The 21,423-nt window shown below is 43.7% G+C and overlaps 1 long non-coding RNA gene across 1 annotated transcript in view; it reads right to left on the bottom strand.

Moving 5' to 3' along the window:
- Positions 1–17,850: 17,850 nt before the first annotated feature.
- The window catches only part of LOC135297737 (uncharacterized), a 69,639-nt gene continuing 66,066 nt past the window's right edge, over positions 17,851–21,423 (bottom strand). Inside the window, exons 6-7 of the long non-coding RNA XR_010359662.1 lie at positions 19,164–19,311; positions 17,851–18,185 (exon numbers count right to left, since the gene is read on the bottom strand). This is a non-coding gene — a long non-coding RNA (uncharacterized LOC135297737). The remainder of the gene's footprint in view (positions 18,186–19,163; positions 19,312–21,423) is intronic.

The raw sequence follows: 21,423 nt of genomic DNA, 5'->3' as shown, positions 1-21,423 counted from the left end.
AGAGGTTGGGAAAACGAGGTGGTAAAATGTGCCTAATTACAGTCTACTCCAGTGGACGAACTTCAGTTTTAGTCTGGAAAAGTTAAAAAGGAGTCCATGGTTATTTTAAAATTAATTATCACTCTTCTGAAGTCCTGCTGGGAAAAAAAAAAAAAGAACAGCTAGGCAAAAGCAGGCAGTAAAATGACTCACAGATGAGGCAAAATCTACCATATGTCAGCTACACCTCAGAGCCAGCGGGGTGCTGCCTTTGTTTGTGTCAGTGGGGTGTTTTTGCTGAGGTGTTCCAGGACACCTTGTGCTTCCCGTGGCAAAGCCTCGGCATGTGGTGGGTCTGACACAGAGGAACAGCACTGGGCTGCTTTTTTGGTTTAGGATTCATCTTTATTTTACAGTTAGGTGCTGAGGCCCTCCCAGCACTTCAAATTATAATGTGAATATTTGAATTTTTATTTTTCATAATTGATCACCTGACTTTAACATCTGCTGAATACAGGAGATGCAGGAGCTGAGGGGGAAGAAACACATGTATGGATGTCCTCAGCAGGATTTTGGCTCAGCTGTCCACAAATATTTCTTCCTGAAGTGTGGGCACTTCCTCCCTGGTGGCATCAATGCCGTGGCTGCTGAGGGCTTTGATGTGCTCCAAGTCATTTACACTGCCTACAAAACAAGGAGCAAAGCTTGCTGAGATACCCCTGAGCAATTCTCTGTCCAGCAGGCACAGGGCAGGTGGGAATTTCCCTTGGGACATCCCTAGAAAAGGGAAGGCTGGCAGTCAGGCCTGGCACAGCATGTTGGGGGACAGGGGGGGTTTGGTGGCTGGAGGTGCTGCTGTCCCAGCCAAGGACAAATCCCATGAACCATGAGGGACAGACAGCTGATTGAAGTCTTTGCCTTGGAGAGGGGAAAAGAATCCTGCCTTCCCTCCCTAGGAATAGGGAGATTTGTCATTTTAAAGCTCTATTTCTGGTCACTGTTTATCCAAGTGTTACACAGGCTGTTAAAATGAGTGCAGCATCCAGGAATGTTTTGTCCAAGAAGCTGTGCAGTAAAAAGGCACCAGAAATGCTGCAATGGAGCCTCAGGGCAGGAGAGCAGCTGCTCCAGTAGTGATGAGGATTCTCTTCTTTTGGCTCCCTTATCTGCTTTGCCCTCACGGATGACAACCAGAGAAAGCAAACTGTCACCTCATGCAGCTGTGTGACTTGTAGGAGCAGCAACACCACCTCAGTGTTGCTATGGAGCACTAATGAAATACGGGTTAGTGGGCTTGGCTATTTGTGGAGCTGATGTTGGAGCTGCAGTGGGGCTTTCCCTCTTGATCCATGTTACAGGAAGCTGCACCACGGATGAGGAGCTAAAATCGTATTTTACAGGCTGGATCAGCAAATCTTTTGAAGTTCATTGATTAAAGCTCGGCACAAAGTTATTTTTGGATGCCAGTTCCGACCTCTCCGTGACTTTGCGGAGAGAGTTTAGATAAACCCTGAAGTGTGCCCCAGCACTCGGGCTGGCACCGAAGGGCAGAGGAGGGTGGTGAAGGGAGGGCACTGGTGAGGCACAGCTGAGGCAAGAACCAGGCAGCTCCCTGTGGAGCCCAGACAGATGTGGCTCTGTGTTTCCTGCAGGAACAGGCTCCCAGTGGCTCAGGCAGGGCTGCAGGGAGCTCCTTGGGCAAAAACCTTGTGATTCAATGAATATGTTAGACTTCCTGGACAGTGGGCTTGCTGGGGTGAATGAGGAATTGCAGAGTCCTTCTGAAATCTGCTGGTGATTTCAGAGCTGCAGAGAAGTTTTAGATGCATTGTACTAAATTCAGCAAAAGTTGAGAGTGAAGTTTCAAGAAGGAATTAAGAGACAGAAAACATCTAAAATTAAAATCTGACAATGACTGTCTATGTGCTGGAGGGGCAGACAAGGAGAGGCACAAAAGAAGTGGGTGAAAGCATTTTATGGAGACTGGAAATCCTCTGTGGCATGAAGCTGCTCTCCTGTCCTCTTGCTTTGAGGAGGGACTCGATATTTGTCTTCTGGGCCCAGCTGAGAGAAGATGTTCCATGTGATTTAGGAGATCAGCACAAGTCATTCAATTCACCTAGGGAAAGAAAAATCACAAGACATCACCCATGATTAAACCAATCTGGGGCCATTCTGTTCTGGCCTCAGACATTTCACAATCAGAAAAACAAGGGAGCATCTTCAGATGGGTTCTTTGCTGTACAAGAAATGTGGGGTGATTTAATTTTCACCAATCAATCAATGTACTAAATGTACAACCAATGTATTTTCAATGTACTTAAACTGAAACTGCACAACAAAGCTTTAAGTCAGTATTATGAAAAAAAATCAACACCAAAACATATCCCAAAATATGTCCCCTACTAAAAAAATACCCAAACAAGCAAAAAATCAACCACAAAATCAAACAAAATCAACAACCAAACTTAAAAAAAAATCCAGAAGGAATGGTAATATTTTCTTATTGATGTCCTTGGAGAACTCTCACCTCTAAATGTTACAGGGTGGTGGTACAGACAGGTTTTTGTCATGAACATCTCCTAAGAATGATTATTTGTCCTCAATCATTGCTTGGTGAGAGTCCCCTTCCCTCCTGGTCAGTCCAGGAACACCATGCACAGCTCCCTGGATCAGCCACGGGAACTTTGTCTGTATTAGTTTCAGGCTCATTATTTTCCTCATGGAGAAAAAGGTGGAGATGTGTAATAAGGTCTGTTACCCCTGGAGGTAATTCAAATTCTTCTCTCTGTAGTTAATGAGCAAAGTAAACAGGAGCCCAGAGATGAAGGTGGTCATGCCAGTGCTGTCAAAAGCTGCATGAAAGTGACTGAAAGTCTAAGACTAAAATAATGATTTTGTGTATAATTAACAATTATACACAAAATTGGCATTAATGTTCCTGGGAAGGTGGTGCAGGTGTTTGGTTGGTTGACTTCAGTCAGACTTTAGGTGCTGAAAGCGGAATCGCAGCTGAGGAAACAGCGCTGGCTTAAGTCACTGGTTCCTGCCTGACGAGCTTCCTTAGCATCTCAGGGAACTCATTCCCAGCACTTGTGATTAACGGGGATGAGAGAACTCACCACGGGAGGCTTTTGAGTTGGAAAGAAACGCAACGATTCCATCCCAGACTGCCATGTGTACACTGCTAAATGCAGCATCCCAAATCCTGAGAGCAGTTTTTCCCGTTTTGTAGAACAAGTTGCTAACATCCAATCTTTACCTGCTGGACAAGAATCCTGTCAGGCATTTGCTGTGCTGTCTTGGCACATACTTTATATGTGGTGTCACTGATTTCTGTGTTGGGAGCTGTGGAATTGTTCGTGGCAAGGATCATCCTAAGGATGATTTTGTTCTACACCCGTATCATCGTGGATTTGGGATACTCGGGAGGGTCTTTGCTGTGCCCTCTGTTTTTGTGGGATGCTTTTATTGTCACGGATTGGCTGCTAGGTCTCTGTTTGTCAGCTCCTGTGCTTTGTTTTAACAGTTCTGCTACTGCAAAGCAGCCCAGAGAGATCTGATTCCTGAGCCCAACGATGCTGCACTGACAGCAGCACCGACAAAGGCCGGGAAGAGGCAGGAGGAGCCGCTGGAATCCTCCCGCCCGGCCACTGCAGGGCTGCCTCCCAGAAGATGGAGCTGTTTCCCTGACACAGCTGATGGAGACCTTGTAAGTTCAGTGTCACGTGCAATTGGGGAATTCTTACAGATGTCAGAGTTATTCTTCACAGCTGAGAGAAAGAATAAAGAAATGAGCCTGCTGACCATAGTTATTTTATTATAAAAGAAAGGTTTTATTTTTTTTTACCTCAGTAAATTATACTTATTAACAATAATAGTACATAAAAGTGAGTTCAGTTATTAGAGTCCAGATGACAACCTTTTTTTTTTTTTCTTTTGAAGGTACACATGATTCTTGGCAGATTTAGGTATATTAAGCATTGCAGTTTTCTTAAGTTTATCACTTGAGTAGAGAGGGAATTACTTGTTTTATTGACAGCAGTCGCTCCCTTTTTCCTGGAAGCAAATCTATTTACTTCTCTCTGGGGTGGAGAGGGGTATTTGTTTCTGGTGTGCTTTGGTTTCCACCTGTGAATGATAAGGCTGGGAGGGGTTTTAAATGTCCACATTAAAAATCAGGTGAAAAAGTAATGAGCAAAGAAGATTGAAAGCAGAAGATGGGTGTTGATTCTTGCTCAGGGATGGCTTGTGGGAACCCACAGTCCCTTGAGGTGGGGCTGAGCAAGGATCAGATGAAGGAAATTGTAAGTATGTGGGGATTTCAATACATTTATAATGTGCTTGTGTGTGTTTAGTGTCTGGTTTTCTTCCCTTAAAAGCAGTGTTCACCCTCTCCCTCCTGCCCTTCCCTGCTCACCCCCAAATCTGGGATGAGGCTCTTGGTCTCCCTTAGGCCTGGGCACACTGAGGAGTCTCTCTGGGAGCTGGACAAAACTGCTGTCAGTGACACCCAACAACTGTCAGAGTCTGAGCCTTGCTGTGGTGGCTGCTGTGAACATTTCACTTTTCATTTTATTGCTGCAGATCAGATACTGGTTTTTACAGCTCGCATGTGTGCTATCTAAACTGCAAAAAAGATTAAGAAGAAGGGAAGTTTTATAAGCACTGACGTGGTTGTCATGACTACCTAGGCCTCTTTGCTGGTGCCATACAAGTCTTTCACTTTATCTGTCTAGCTTTTATACAAAAACACCCCACATTTATTTTTGCATGAGAGTCTGGAGGAACAGGGCTCCAGAAACATCAGTAAGCATCGATAGTGTGTGGGGTGTGACATGCAGGTGAGGCTGAGGCTCATCCCCCCCGCCAAATCACAGATGTCTGTGTTAAATTCTGTTAAATGCCTTGGACAGGGAGAGCCAGGTCCAAGGTACCTCTGCTTTGTCTGAACTGACAAGATTGGAGTGCTGGCAGTGAGGGCTCCACATGACCAGGCTGCTCTGCCTTACTGGGAGGTGGTGTCCTCCCTGGAGCTGTCAGCAATAGAAAGTTTGGATTTATAGATAACATATTCTTAAAGAGCCTCCCTATCTCTTTTTTGAAGTCTGTAAGCCTCTTCCACAGGCCTGCAAGGCTGGAACAGCTGGGATGTGTGAATGCTCTCTCAGAAAAGTACAGCTGAGCCTCCAAAGCCTTTTTTGGTGATTTGGGGTCTTTCTTTTTCCTTTTTTTCTGTGAAGTAAGGGTTTTCTCAGTGACAGAGCTGTGGATCATGTGCAAGGGAACAAGCAGAAACAGGAGCAATCTGTGTGTAAATGTTAGCATATTCCTGGTGCTTTACTTCAGGCCAGCAGTGGGTAATCACAAGGAGAACAAGGAAAAGCACTAAGTGTGTTTGGAAAAAGAAAAGATGTACCATGCTCTGGGCACAGGGTCTCCAAAACAATAAGGGGCAGTTTGAGATAAAGTTTTGTTGCCAGGAGACTGTAACCACGAAACAGAAATGCTGATTAGCTGAGATACTTGTGAGATGATGAAAAAAGACATCTCAGTGTCTGTGCTATGTCAGAAGCATAAAATAACACACTTATCTTGGAAAAGCTTAACACAACAACGCAGATCCTAACAGCAGTAAATCCAGCCCAAGGCTGATTTAAAGTTTAAGAACATAGCTGGAGTTGGTCATTAAATGCCCCAGGAGTTAAATTATTGGAGGAGGAAGAGGAAGATGAAGATAAAGAGGGGAAATGGCTGCAGCTCTGTCATTCTTTGAGCACTGAATCAGCTCAAACCTGTTGGAGAATGGGCAGCTGAAGTGAGAGGAGTCTCTGTGAGCTGTGCACGGCTTTGTGCTTCCCTAAGGAGCCAGGAACTTCTGAAGAGGATCATTACAGCATAAAAAAGCATTTTAAGCTCCAGGTGAGCATCAAAGAGAAAAGTTTAGGAAGAAATCTGAAAGAAATCAAATGGAAGGACACAAGGATAGAATTTCAGAAGACACAGGTCTGGTCATCAGGTTCCTATAATGGGAATAGGGAAAGAGTAACTCGCAAAAAAAGAAGCCCTCTGTTAAAAATCTCTTTTATGTTCCCGGGAAAGGCTGTCATGGTCAGAGGGAAAGAAAATTGTCCACGATGCTGGGGCAGGTTTGCATTCCTCTCTGTCATTTGGTTCCTGACAAAGCTGGCAAATACATGTGTAAGAGAAAACATCTGCAAAATGCTCCTGGAGCTGGTGCGGAGATGGAGGCAGTTTCAAATAAAACCATTTCAATATGTTCATTTGCTCTTTTCATGTGGTGACAATCTGGAGCTGTGAAAGCGTTTGCAACTCCTAAAAAAATTGTAAACTACTCAATCATGTTATTAGAATAATATCAATGATTCATACTAAGAATTCCTAAAAATTGCAAAATGTAATTTAATTATTTTGCCAGTGGGGAAATGGTGAAGAAATGAGTTGTGCTTGCTTAACTTAATTTTTGTTTCTTAGCACAAGGTTTGTAATTACTTTAAGTAAGCAAGTTATTTGTTTCTATTAGTAGTAATTGACGAGTAAATGTGATAGTGACATATTTTCTCCTGGAAAACTCTACTAGCAAGTCCCTGTAGTTGAGAGCTGTGACCAAAATCCCTGTGCCAGGTGAGTCTCCAGTGTGTCATCCCAGAGACTCAGCTATCCTTGGCATAATGCACCCCTTTGTAATTGGGAGCTGCAGGTCCCTGTTACTGCACACTTTAAAACAAACGATAGGTGTTGATTCTTGCTCAAGGATGGTTTGTGGGAACCCACAGTCCCTTCAGTTGGGGCTGAGCAAGGATCAGGTGAAAGGAATTGTAAGTTACCCCCAGTGAGAACAGGCAGCACTGGCCAGGTAACGAGGTTTTATTGCTATTTCTCAGCTAATCTGTTTTATTGTGACTTAGGCTGCTCTGCCAGAAACAGAAAATGGGTCTGATCTCTGTTTTCTACCTGTGGGATAGGTGGAATGTGGAGTGTGCTGCTCCGAGGGTTTCCCTGTGGGACACTGCTGCTGGTCTGTTATTCCCATCACGGGGGGTGGGTTCACGGTGTCTGAGCAGAGTTCTGCCAGCTCCCATTTGGGTCCCGTGCCTCTCCAAATGCTGTTCCGCGGTGCTTTGCAGTAATGGGTGTGATTAGCTGCGGCTGCTGCATTGATTGATACCAGGTTAAAGACAACCTGTCAGCCTTGGCTTCCTTGGAAAATGCGTGTCAGAGGCTGGATGCTTCCAGGAACTGTTTGTCACTGGGTATTTGCTCCTGTGAACAGCTGCTGGTGGCTGCCTTCTGTACATGCTGAATAAAACTGCCATTTCCCTGCCCTGGGAAACCACAGCGTGTCCTCAGAGCCCCACAGGAGTCACTGGGGTGCCTTTTAAAGCCCGTGGCAGGAAATCCATCCTGTGGCACAGTTACTGGGGAATGCCCAATCCCCCGCAGCTCACAGATGGCTCTGGAGCTCCTCAAAGCTGAAAGTCATCAAGCAATCTTAAAAACCAAGAGCTCATAAAAATTAAGGGTTTTTCGTAGGCAGAGTACATCTCAGAGAATATTCCCTATGTAGCTCACCCCCAAAGTAGCTCAGGAGTGAGAAATTACAGGAAAAAAACAGACACACAAATCCTCAGGGAATCATAGCTGCCTGTTTTCTCTCTTCTCAATTCAATTGTTTCCTGCCACGAGGAGATGTAGGAAAATAAACAGAATTATCACCCTGGAAAGGACAATGCCGATTGATGAGTGCATTGTGCGGCAGCAATCTCTTCATTGCACTGGGAGGTGACAAAACCCGTTCCTAATGAGGGCTTTCATTGCTTGGAAACTCAGCCACTGCTGATCAGCCCCTCACGGATTAGGGATGTTCAGGAGCAGCCAACTATCTGCAACAAAGGAGTACATTTTCTCAGGATGAAAAAGCAAGCTGAGGATTACAAGGACCCAACAGTCTTTATCTGTAGAAAATCCTTGTTTCAGGTTTCTTACCTCTTCTTAAAGGCTTGGAATAAATAATATTGATTTCCTTTAAAACTTAATGTGTTCACTGTTAAAGTATTCATACAGCTTAGAAAAGAGAAGGGATTATTTTGCTTTTAAGCCTTCCTTCAATTTGAAAAGCGATCTATTCTGCCAAATTTTTCTATAAATTATAAAATTTTAGATATTATATATACATTTATACTTATTTGAGCTGTTCTTTCTCACCTCCTAACTGGAGGTGAAAACATACTGGGAAACTTTCCAGTTCCTATCTCTTTGTGTCAGTGCAGATACGTAGATGCAGGGGAAGGCCCCTAAGCTGGGATGGGTGGAGCTGTTCCCTTGAGCTCTTTTTCCTGCCTCACCTGCCCTTTGAGCTCTTTCCTGGCAGTGATACCTGTGTGAGCCCAAAGGAAATACCTGAGTGAAGGTTCGTTGTGTACACTCTCTGTATTATTTTGTGGTTTCCTAGCACTGATCTCCCATCCAGTCCATAACATCTGGCTGCATTTATCCACTTGGCACAGAAACTCTCTTTTAAGTGCTCTGTTTCTGCAGAGTCATGGAAGATTTTCTCAGGAGCTGACCCACAGCAAAACATATCCTGGGAGAGCCGAGCAGCCATGGATCACCTGCTGGGGCACGATTGATCCCAGTACCTGCTTTACGGGCAGGGGAAATCGAAGCCTCTCCCCCCAGGGCCTTGCCTCACTCTCCATTAAGGCCTCACTGTCAGTGCTGGCCCCAGACTGGAACAGGATGCACTCAGTGGGGGAAACAACCAGCACTGGCAGGCACCAGAGCACTATTTGTTCTGTAAGTGAGGTGCTGGGCTCTCAGATGGAGATAATCAGGAGCCATGTTAATACCTCCCTGCTCCAGGCATTGGGGTTTGCAAAAATTCCCTGTAGTTGGAACACTGCTGCCACATCCAGAGCTCAGCTCTGGCTTGTAAGCTGCTTAAATATTAAATGGTTATTGATTTCTTATCCTGGGAAACTTGATTGTTTAAGCCAACTGAAAGCTCTGCAGGTCCTTAACAAAACTGGAAGTGATGGGTTTGAGGGGAGAATATGGCAGAACAGCTGGAGGGGATAATGGCCATTACTGCAACCCGGGTGTTACTGAATGCCAGGCACAATAGCCTGAAAATCCTGGATTGCCTTGGTCTCGTGTGGATTTGGGACCAGCACAGGGCTCAGTGGCTGCAGCAGCAGTTTGCTGGTAGAGGATATTCACACTGAAGTTAAACTGGGGTGCATTTTGGATGGATTTAGAAATAAGCCTGTTCTAACTCAAAGGCTGGGCTGAGGGACGTTCCTTTCTCCTGTGGTTCAGGTTCTCTCGCAGTGGTTTATATCCACTACAAAGAGTTTCCAGGAAAGGTTATTCAGCATTAAGTGTTCAGCCCTTGGAGACCTCCAGGGAAGGAGCCAAGGAAGTGAAGTGCGTATTTTTGCAGAGTATTCTTCCATCCAGCCCTGGCCCTTTGATCTGAAATGTGTAACCTGTAACATGCCTATTCCATAGCAGCATATCCAAGCCCTCAGTTTAAGTTCAAGCGTTGAATACAGAAGAATCATTTGCAGAGGTGGATTTAAACTTCTTCAGAGTTTTGAGATTCTATTTTCAATGAAATTCATTTCACTGTCTGTTTCACATTACAAAATCTATGATGCATACTTTTATTTTCTCACCTGACTTCAGCAGTGTCTGGGTTTGCTATCGCTCTCCAGGCTGTATTTTTCCTTCATTTTAAAATTGTCAGACATTTAAAAATGAGCAAGCTCCTGATTAATAACTAATTGGCTTTAGCAAACAGCTCTTGCTGGGTGGTTACCTTGAGCCAATTCTTATTAGTATTCCAACACACGCAGGAAGTGTTCTCTCTCGTTGGAGGCTGATGTTACATCTCTTTAGCCACTTATAAAATAAAGCTAAGTGAATTAGTATTGATTCCCTTACTTGTAATAACAGGAATGCAACCTAATCGCCTCTCCAAATCACCCAGGCATTCCTGACTGAGGCTGGAATGGAAAAAATGTATGGAGAGGACAGGAATTTTGTGTTGCTGAGGGCAGCTCTCTGTGACAGGCACTTCCCCAGGCAGGGCTTGGGAGAAACATTTTGAATATTACAGTTGCTAAGTACAATAAGTTGCTGTTCCTTCCACGGTGTCTTGAATTATATTTGGGGTTTATATTGACAGCAAAGATTAATTAATATTTTACAGGCTTCACTCAGGAGTTCAATCCCCCAAAGCATTTCTCCTGTTTTGTTAAGCTCACACTCCCACTCTCTGTGACAGTGTTTCTTCTTTATCCATTTTTCTGAGCAGGTCAGGAAATTTATTACTCTTACTGCAGGCTCTAAATGCAGGTAAAGTGGAGAGAAAGATAGATATGAAGTTATTGAGATTTTCTGAGCAGCTTCATCCTTTTCCTGTCTGAATAATTCTTCCCTTCCTCAAAGAGGCCAAACACTCCTCTCTTCCCTCCTCTGTTCCTGCAAATCCTGGCACATCAGAGCACTATGTTGTGCTGGACCATTTGCAGAAGTTCTGTGCATACTGAAAATCCTCTTGCAGGGCTCAAAATACCCGTGCTGCTGCCAGAAATGTTGCTGCTGTTCAAAAAATAAAATAATAATAATTTGAAAAGAGACCATACCAGAATAGAATTTGTCATTGAGAAGTGCTGACCAGCTTTTCTCATCAACCTTTGTGCACAGTGTTTGACTGGCTACAGGAAGCTACTGCCAGGTAATGCTTCTCCTGGTAAAGGTCACACAAGTACCCCAAAAATGCCATGCCCAGCTTTTGCACGGTGTTTAGGACCCAATCAAACCCAGCCAGGAAAGGAAATACTTGAAAAGGAGATGAAGTCAGGTTTTGAAATGTTTAGCCTAAACTACTGATGTTTACAGACAGAGCTGAGTTTGGAGAGAGGTTTTTTCTTCACTGCGCTTTTCCAAGTGCAGTTCTTCCACTCTTCGTTGGCTCAGGTTTCCAAAACTCAAGGCAGAATTGCATCTCCAGTGAAGGTTCCATGGAATGTCACCTGCTGTGACATCCCAGTGCTCCAATCCCGTGTCCCTCTGCCCTGTGCAGGACATACCTGCTGTGCTTCCCACAAAACTGGTTTTGGATGATCCTGAAAAGATAAAAAGGGACCCACCCAGCTTCCAGTTTAGTGTCACCTACAGACTGATTAATTCTCTTCCGAATTAATTCTCTTCTCTGATCAAATAATCCTTGTCGTGGCTGTTTGTGTGCAGTGGGTAGAGACAGACCTTGGAATCGAATGTGAAATAAACTTCCTTGGGGAGGCCGTTCTCTTTGAGTGAGCAGTAACCAAGGTGTATTTCAGAGGACAGGAAAAGGGAAAGCTGTATTCAGAAACCCCTTGCATCTCTTAAAATGTAACACTTGAGCATTTATGCAAACATGAAAGTGATAATAATAAACTTCCCCGTTTCTCATGCCCCTTTCTACGTAATCAAACATCTGCTCGGTTTCCAGAGTGACACTCCCCACCTGCAATGTTTGGTGCTTTTATTCCAGAGGAGTTTTCACAACACAAGACAGAACAAATCTACTCAATATTCTTTTCATTGCTGTTGGTTTTGTGATGCCAACAAACTCTGCAGCAATTTGCTATAAATGCAATGGTAGGGAAGGAATTTTCATTTAAAAAGTAGGCAGAAAATTTCAAACTAAAACCCAGTGATCAGGACTTTGCTGAGGTAGAAAATCTCTAACAATCAGTTTAAGCAAGGCTGGGATGTGCTATCAGGGATTGGATTGAGACACCCTGACCTCTATGGAGGCTCCTTCTGGAGCTGGGGTAGCTCCTACTGCAATGTTCCTTTGTGTGGCCACCAAAGGGCTGCCTGGAAGCTGAATTCCAAAGCATTGCTGGGTCCTGTTGTGCAGTGAGAGCGTGGCAAGCTGCCTGTAGGACCCAGCCTTCCCTTGGGAACACCGTGGCTGTTTGAGAGGGAAGCACTCTCAGGAAGCTGAATGTTTCATTTAACCATCTCGACTGAAGCAGATACAGGAATTCTGCAGTCCCTCCCATCTGCAATGTCACTGTTGCCAGTGGAATTGCCAGCGTTGGTGTGGATGTCACACATAAAATGATTCCACATTTCTGTTTCCTTCATTGTGATTGTGACACAAAAGGAACTAGGCTGGGTCCTGAGGTGTGCTAAAATGTGTTTTGCTCTGTGCAGGGGCAGTGAAGTCCTTTGGGGCACTTTTACTGGGCACAAGTTACTGCTAGGTTGGCTCAGAGAGTAAAAAAAGAAAATTCAAGCCCTGAAAAGCCCTTTTCCAGCCATTTTTCTCTTCCATTTTGTTCCATTCTTTTTCCTGTCACTTTGTTGTACAGACCTGTGTAATGCTTATGATATACTAATTATTTTTAAAGTTAAAATGTTTGTTTCTCAGGATGAAAAGTTACCTGCAATTCCTACCATTGCACGACAACAATCATCAACAGGAGTTGAGGGATTCTTTAACCAGTGAGAATCAGGAGAGATTCCTGTTACAGCAGGAACTTGTAAATATGAAAGTTGATTTCTTTCTGATTTAAGGCTAGTTTGACAGGCTATGGTCTGGTGATTAATGATTAAAAAATAATAAATATCTTTCAGAAAATAGAAACCTTCAAGTTTTTCACCTATTTTTAACCTGAACATCATTCTTCCCTGAGAGCCTTTTAGAATTTGCACACAGACATATCTACTTGCCTTTGTTCTATCTGGAAATAACTATTTTGAGTTAGGAATGGAATTTTCCTGCTTAATGTTTTTTCTCCATGTTCAAGGTTTTTTTTTTTTCCATACAGAAGTAAAAAATTGTTCTCTTCTGAATGTTGCCATCCACTAACACCTCCTTTAGGAAAGGCTTGGATTTGCTCATGTCTAAAGTCACTGCAGGGTAGCATGGAAGATAATGGAAAATCAAGAGTCAACAATTGCCTTTTAACAGTAAAAACATGATCAATATTCCAGGAGCACGTTATTTTAAAGAAAGGTTTCCAGCTCCATAAAGCCAAGATGAGCAGAGTGTGGCATTGCCCAGACTTGCCCATTTTTGGCATTATTAATAAACCCCAGGGTTCCTCAGAAAGGACAAAATCACTTCTACCATTCCAGTTTGTGCACTTGCTAGTACTTATATGTTTTAGAAGCTGGTCTCTCTGGGCTTAATTACTTGAGGGACACCTTGCATATTAAACTGAATCATTTTTAATATTAAAAACCTGCTTGAAACTCTTCGTGCAGCTTGAAAAGCTTTCTACTCTCTTGTTTTGCTCCTTAATGGAGGATCAAACACTGTCTGTTTGCTTGTTCAAGGAACAAATGCAAGCAATGGCACAAAAATATCCTGAGCATCATTTTAGTTACTGGAGGGGGAAAAATCACCGCTTAATTCTTGATTTTTTTACTAGATCCATTGGCTCTATAACTCACTGCAGGCAGCGCTCTGGCTTGGTGCTGTTTATGGGCTGAGCCCTTCAGCTGGCAGGAATAGGTGTGGTTTTACTGTCCTCTGAATTTCCTCAGCTCTGAGTGGCTCCAGAAGCGCTGTGTGAAATACCAGAGTGCCCAGGCAATGGGAGAGCTTTGAGCATATTTGTTCCCTAAGGGGAAAAATCCCCTGAAGTGCTGAAGGCAGGAATCCATCTCTTGCTTCCTCTGTTCACAATCAGACCTCAGGAGCATCCCTGCTCTCCCCTGCTCAGCCACAACTTCCTTTTCTTTTAATTACAGAGAGGGAAATGTTAGCACAGCTCAGCTGCTTCTGAGCCATTGATCCAGACCAGTAACTGAGCACGGGGGGAAAGGGAGGGTTTTACACTCTGCTAATAACAAGTACTGGCTTCTAAGGGAAGTTTTCATTGAATCATGGAATGATTTAGGTTGGAGCAGCCCTCCAAGATCATCCAGTCCAGCCATTCCCTCAGCCACCACTGTCCCCAAGTGCCACATCCACAGAGCTTTTAAATATTTCCAGGGGTGGTGACTCCCCCACTGCCCAGGGCAGCCTGTTCAAGGCTTGATGATATCCCAGTGCAGAAAATTTCCCTAACATCCAATTTAAACCTCCTCTGTGGGCTGAGCATTTGTAGCTGGTGCCACAGGGTGCAGGAAGAGGCTTTCCCAGGAGTTTAGCACTAATTATATCTGTAAAAGGCAGGAATGCTGGGCTAATTTCAAATGATGGATTATGTGTAAAATCAGCTTTCCTTCGGAAAAAATTCTCATTTATGGTGAGTAATGAAAATAATACTTCTCTGGTCAAGCTGAATATATTAATGAGTAATATAAAATTAAGATAAATCACTGGTGAACAGTGCAGTAAATATGCACTGAAATCAGTCAAGTTTGCATCACATCCTATTAATTACTGGGATTTTCTTCCACCAAAACAGGCTGTGTTATGTTGTGGTCTCATCCTCCTGAGCCACTTCCATGCTCACATGCCAGCTCTCCCAGAGGGCTTTTTATTCCCCTCAGTTCTCACTCCCTCTTAGCAAATAGATCCTTGTGTACTGAATGTCACAGCACTGACCCAGGGACCTGCTGAACGGGAGGTCACAGGGTGTTGGGGGGATTTAAAGCTGATGCTGCTGTTGAGGAATCTTCAGTATTCTGCTCCAAAAACAAGCAGGTTCATTAAGGAGCCACTTCATTTCCATTCCCAGTTTTGTTCATGTCCCATAGAACTGAGGAAGTGTGAGGTTCTGTGATCAGCCAGCACGCGGCCACCAGTGATGGGTGAGCTCTTTGTGTCTCTCACCATTTATTTATTTTTAAATGTATTATTATTATTACTATTATTACCCATTTGGTCTCTGTCCTGAATATCCTGATGGACTCATGCTCTGGGCTCTGAGTTGCAGCTGGACAGCAGCACTGCCCATCAGGGATCCCAGCTGGAGGATCACCAGTGTCACCAGAGGACATGGGACACCCGGTGTCTCCTGGCTTCCCTTCCCCAGCCCCAGCTCTGGGGAGAACTCCGGGGCTGCTCTGCTCCAGGAGGGGGAATCCTAAACCAGCAAAGCACCGGGGATGTTTCTCCTGATGTGATTCTTTGTATGGAGAGAGGGAAAGGGAAGGAAGAAAATGAACCGAATTTCTGCAAGCTCTGGTTTTCCTCCCTCTGTTTGCAGAGCTGGTGTGCGCTGCCCAAGCCAGGAACGTGTCTGGGCTCTTCCCTTTCGCAGTGCCGAGTGTGCCAGGCTGGTGCTGCTCGTGGAGCGTGGCAGTGACCCGGGACACGTCCCTGCCGCGTGTCCGAGCTGTGGGCTCGGGCCACCCGTGTGCCATGGGGCTGCAGGGGCAGAGCCCTCCGTGCCTGGAGCTCAGCCTGGCTGGGGCTGGGCCAGCAGCCCTCGGGTCCCCACGGCCACTTTCCTTACGGGCTCTTTATGCTTTCATTGTGTTTGACATTTGGAAGGCTGAGCCTCATTCCAGGCGGGCAATCGCCGGCACCAGGCTGGAAATGAGCTCTGTAAGATGGAGAACAGATGAAAAAGGGAAAAGAGTGACCACAAAGCTAAAATGAGATTTGAGGCAGATTTTTGTCTCACGTGATATCTGTTCAAACAAGAACCTAGAAACCAGAGACCTTAAAAATGAGAGCAAATGTGGTCTCTCTTTACCCTTTGGGACACAGAGACATCCTTGGTTCATTTGGTGCATTTAATGCTCAGAACACAAATTCCCCTGCTGATGTTCCAGCAGTGCTGCTTGCAAGGTCAATGCTGCTTTTGTGAGTTTATTTTTTATAATCCAGCTCTCCTTCTCTTTCACCATTCTGAATAAATGCTGTTTTCTACCAATATCAATTGGCTACTGGAGGAACAAACTCCTGTACCATGGACCAAGAGAAGGCTAAAGAAAAACACAGCTCCTGAGCATCCTCCTGGAGTGCTGGAGCAAGCAGGCAGATGGCTGAATTTAAGTGTTTGTGTCTGTCGGTGACAAACTAAATTTCACTTGCAAGCTCAGTTTCTGCCTTTCTCAGCCTCTTAATGAGGCTGATGTTCCTTCTGAGAATGTCAAACAGTGGCTTCAAAATAGAATAAATTCTTAATAATGTAATCAGATAGTTAAACATAAGCACTTGCAAAAATTTTGGCATTAAGTGTTCTCATTAAAGTCGGTTTCTTCCTTGTTTATGGCAAATAGAGCTAGGAATGCTGAGGCAGCAGGATCTGAGTCTCCTTCCAAACCGCCCCAGATCCATCCTGAAGTGATGTGGCAGTGCTGAGAACGCCAAGCCCACGTCCAGTAATGTTTTAATTGAGTTGGAGCTGAAGTGGTGCCCAGAGGGTCTGTGCAAGGCCAGGCTGGTTTGGCCTGGGAGCGAGCAGCCAGCTGGAATCCCAGAACCTCCTGAGCTCATCTCCCCAGCAGGATCACCGGGTCCAGCCCTTGGCCCTGCACAGACACCCCAGAACCACACCAAGACCTGTGGCTGCAGAAACCTGCACCTCAAAAGGCCAGGGGAGGGGGAAGATCTTCCCTCTAGGCAAGGACAGCTGAGGCACAGCAAGTGTTGCCTCTGCTAGTGGAGATTCTGGAAAATCAGTCATGATTTCTGCACTGGGGGAGTTTTTCTTAGGATCACAGTGCTGCCCTGAAGCTTTTTTGAAAATCACTTACCAATGTGAGATCACTCTCACTGATCTCATTTACACAAGACTTTGTTCTGGGTGTTATTTTTCATTAAATAGGATTAATTTTGAAAGGTTAAAATGCTAAAGAAATTACAATATTGGAAGCTTGTTATAAAAAACTAGGAATTTTATTTTTTTTAATAGTAAGGAGTCAAAAATGATCTCCCAGTGTAAGGTCCACTCTAGGCTGCAAAGCCTGGCTCACCAAAGCTGTGTTAAAAGGGTCTGGAAAATAAAGATGAACTGATTCTGCTGAACCCACCAACATGGGTTTAGTTGCTTGCTTGGTTTTGTTTCTTAGACAGAAATATTTAGAGGAAATCAAAATGGGAAATTAACAGAACTGTAACTTCCCTTCCAAACATTTTGGTGGAAAACCCTCAAAGGAAGAATAGTACTTCTGTGAACATGAGTCCTCCAATGTACTGTGCTAATGGTTATTTCTCCTGTACCAATGTATCCTGAAATGCATCCTGCAAGGAGGATGGGAGAAGAGTTTTAAGTGGAGACTAGGAAATATTTTTACTTAATCAAGAGGATAATATTAAATGACTCATAAAACAGTTGGCCAGTTGCAGTAAACAGAGGTTGGGAAAAAGGCAAAGATATTCCCTTGGTTCCCCACCCCAGTGGTTTTAGGAGTAGATTTCTAAAACATAACAGCCTTGATGAAGAAATGTGACTGAAGTAAATGATGCCGTGTCCTGAGAGGGGAGTGCACACAGAGATCTCAGCTCAGAGGGGCAGCAGCGAGGCAAGGAGGGAACAGCACGAGACAGAGAGGGGAACCTTTCTCCTGCAAAGGAGCAGGGAGAGAAACTCCACTTAGATCCAGGCTGTACTGAAAATGTACTTGGGACTCTGGTGGTGAAGAAAAGCCTGGTTTGGATTCTGGGAGAACCATTTTAGCCCCTTCAGGATATTAAAAAGGAGAGGAGCTGAGCTGGGCGTTGGGTACTGAGGCATCCCAGCTTCAGAGTGCCTTCAGTGATCTACTGAATTCAGGGGACTTTTAATGAGCACTGGCTTCAGGGAAAAAATAGTCCAAGTGGTAATTAGACATTTACTGAGATGACCAAAGTAAAGGCTGCAAAGGCATTTTAAAACTGATAGGCTACCTTTTGGAATATTTTTCCTAGATGAGTGCCATGAGTTTCACTGCATTCCTCTCTGCTTTCAGCCAAATTGGGATTTAATAGATTTCAGACAAACTAGAAATGGAGAGATGTATGTACCTGTGGTGATTTCTCATACCTTTATTTATTATAAATACTAAGAATACTTGCAAGGCCTTACAAGCATTTGCTTTGCTGCAGCTGTTTCCAAATGCTTTTTCCACTTCAAGGCTGGGGATGAAGGCAGGTCTGAAAACACCACCACACAAACGTGGATGGTGGATGTGGTGGTTTTTAACTGCACATTTCTGTCTCCCATGCAGAAGCTGAGCAGTTTTCTGCAGTGCTGAATTCAGCCCCACTGCTCTGTCTAACCCCCAAGCTCACCAAATTCCTGCAAGGAAGAAAACCAACTGCCTGTAAAATGGGGACTTGCTCCAGGAATCCAGCAAAATGCTGATGCCCATTTCTAATTTATTAATTGAACCCTTGAAAGCGTTGCTTTGGCAAACAGCTCTTTTTGTAGCTCTGATAATTACTGAATAGGGATATTCCAGCCTTCCTGCTATTCCATGGTGTACTGGGAATATACACATTGAATCATCTGGTGCCCCAAGTTTGGCTCGGATGCCAGGATGAGTTAGTGCATAGTTAAATATCTGGCAGATTAATAAAAAGCATTCTCATGCTCTTTCCATGTGCAAGATACTTGCAGTGAAAATATATGTGAGGAAAATAAAGTATTGGAAAAATAAAGCCATCTGGTGTGAGAACAGCAAAGCTTGTTGAAAAAATGGTGTCTGCTCTGAAATGGGCACAAAACAAACAAACAAAACCCCTCCCCGTGATTCTAATTTCTTCCAGTTGCCTTAGTTCAATAAATGTATTCCATCCTTTTCCTCTCCTCCACTAAAATCTTTTCGTTTCCAAGATTTAGAAGGAAGAGCTGCTTTGAAATGAGTAATTGAACCATTCAGTTTTCATTCCTTAGAACAGAAACAGGATTTTTTTTCCTAAACAAAATGTTTGAGTGTAAGGTTTGACTCCTGCAGGAGTTCATCCAAAAAATGCATAAATCTGTGAAAAGTTTATATTTAAAGACAGAGGCATTTTTCAGTGAAAAATATTAAGTTTGAAGACATTAAATCTGAAAGTTTCAACCAGAAATAGTGGACAGGGTCCAAAGGCAACTTGAGTCAACAAATCACTGAAGAAAATCCATAAATGGCATAACATAATCCTGAAGGAAAATTGAAATGACAGCTCTATGGCACAAAAAAGTGAGTTACAATTACAAATCAGGCTGTCAATATTTTGCTCCTCCACCAATACAAGTTTACTGAAGAAAATTCCAGCTGCTCTCCAATTTTACCTGGCGTTGGGAACAGCAACGAGCACGTGGCAGGTAGGAACCACTGAATGGATGGAAATGGGAGCAGGAAGGGTCTCATTTCTCTCTGCCCACCACACTTGAGCAACACTTTGAAGAGTTTCCCTCATAGCTGACCTGAACAGAATTCCTACATAAAAGGAGAAAAGTCAGTATCCTGTTAGTGTTTAGCTCAGGTCCCAATTTCATGTGTTCAATGTTGACTTACAAAGTTACTGAATTAAAAAGCACAAAATTTCTAAAGTCAAATAAAAACTTTATATCCTTTCTCTTTCCAGCTACCACCATCATTCTGTGCACTCCAAATAGTTGTAATTAATTAGTGGCAACTCTGGGGCAAGGAAGAGCAGAGGCTCTACAAAAACTACAGTTTTAGAAATAACCATAGCTCAAATGCATCACTCTGCATATTTTTTTAGAAATACACATTGGCAATATAATCAAATATTGATCCTCCTCTAAAAAGCCATTGTTACAAATTCATTCTCGCCTTCAGATGTTCAATGCCAGATTTTCTGAAGATTCATCTTGACAGAATTTCAGGTTTTATATGTGATGTAAGATTTGGTCTTCCTTTTTCTCAAGGGTCTTCCTTGACTGTCTTTACCAACTGAATTTCCATGCTCAGGAGAGGAATGTTTTCATCTTGCATTACTTGCATTGCTAAAAGCTGGGTTGCCTGATATCTCTCAGGCTCCCAAAGTTCACATTCTGAATTTCACTCCCAAAGTTCACATTCAGCACCCCGTGCCAGTCTGCACCAGCCCTGGTGCTTTCAGCTGGAGTGAAGAAACTGGACAGGTGGGGACAGAAACCTTTTTAATTTACACTTCTTAGTGACCTAAAAATGCTTATTCAGAGACTCATTAAAGCTGGTATTATCCCTACCTCTGTTCTGGAAAGCAATTAACCAGTTTAGAAAGTGGCACATCCCTAAATGCTCTCTCCAGTCACGGAGATTAGGGACCATCACTCTGGATTAGGCAATGGATTACAACATGGAGAAAAAGAGACTTGGCTGGAAGGGTTATGTCAAGAAAAGGAAATTATGCCTTTTGATTGATGCACCCAATTAAAACTGTCTGAAAGAGCTCAAAATTCAATCACAGGCACAGGGAAGTGCTCAGAAATGCTCTGAAGAGCAATAACTGTTCATACAAATTATTTAGGAGAAAATTTGTAGAAGAAAATGTGCTGGAGAAAAATCTAAACTTTTCACAGTCAGTTCTGGAGTGGAAACTGCCAAAAGTCGTTAAATTATTCACTAACCATCATTTGTTCAGCTCAGTGTATCACAAAAGTTATTGATTAGGAACTTTATAGGAGTTGGATGTATTTACAGAAATGTGTTTTCTCTTCCTTCTTGTTACTTTTTAGCATGTTGGGATTTTCTTAAAAAAAGGCAGAGGGATTAAGTTGTGCATTATTTATGGCAAATGCTCCCTGCTCAGATCCTGAGCTAATGGGGATGGCACCATGAGAATTTTTTAACTATTCAATATTGCATTTCACTTTTCTAAATGAACAGCCTTCGCCTAAAAAATACATTGGAGATGATGAGAGAAAAGCCAAGCAAAAATCACAGACATAATACTTTTGAAAGAGTAAAAGCTTCCTGGTGGATGTTTATCAAAATCTCTGTTGTCTGAAAAGCAGAGTTGTTTTTTTCTTTTTTCCTCTATTTACTTCAGCACAGCAGAACTTTCCCCAGATGGGATTCAACAGCTTTTTACCTTAGAGCAGCACAAATTCTTGACTCTGAGACTGGGCAGTGCTGGGTATTGTTTGTTATAAATCCTTGGAAGTGGCTGGCACCTACAGAGGGATCCAGTGGCCATTAATGAATTAATTTCTATTACAGGGGATCAGAAACTTTTCACTGCTCGCTAACAGACAAAAATGCCTCATCTTGAGCCCTGAATTCCAAGTGTGTGGGAGGAGGTTTCCTCCCAAAACCACAAAATGCAAATCCCTATTTCCAACTGTGCAGAGGTGCAGGGCTCCTGCAGCACTCACTGAGATCAGGGAGGGACAGGAGGGCGGCCAAACGTCCCGTCTGGCTGGTGTGGGATGGAAGTGGAGAGGAAAGTAGGACGAGGAGTGCTCACCCTCTGATTCCTCTGCTCTGGCATATGCTTTTAATCTCTTGGAAGGAGCGGGAGAGTTTAAGCCTAGAGAGGATTACTGTTGTAGTTTTCTGTTACTTGCGCTTTGTAAACGGAGGCTTAATGTTTCAAATGCC

The sequence above is a fragment of the Passer domesticus genome, chromosome 3 (assembly GCF_036417665.1).
Source record: "Passer domesticus isolate bPasDom1 chromosome 3, bPasDom1.hap1, whole genome shotgun sequence".
NCBI classification, from domain to species: domain Eukaryota; kingdom Metazoa; phylum Chordata; class Aves; order Passeriformes; family Passeridae; genus Passer; species Passer domesticus.
This window is presented reverse-complemented; position numbering and strand designations above follow the sequence as displayed.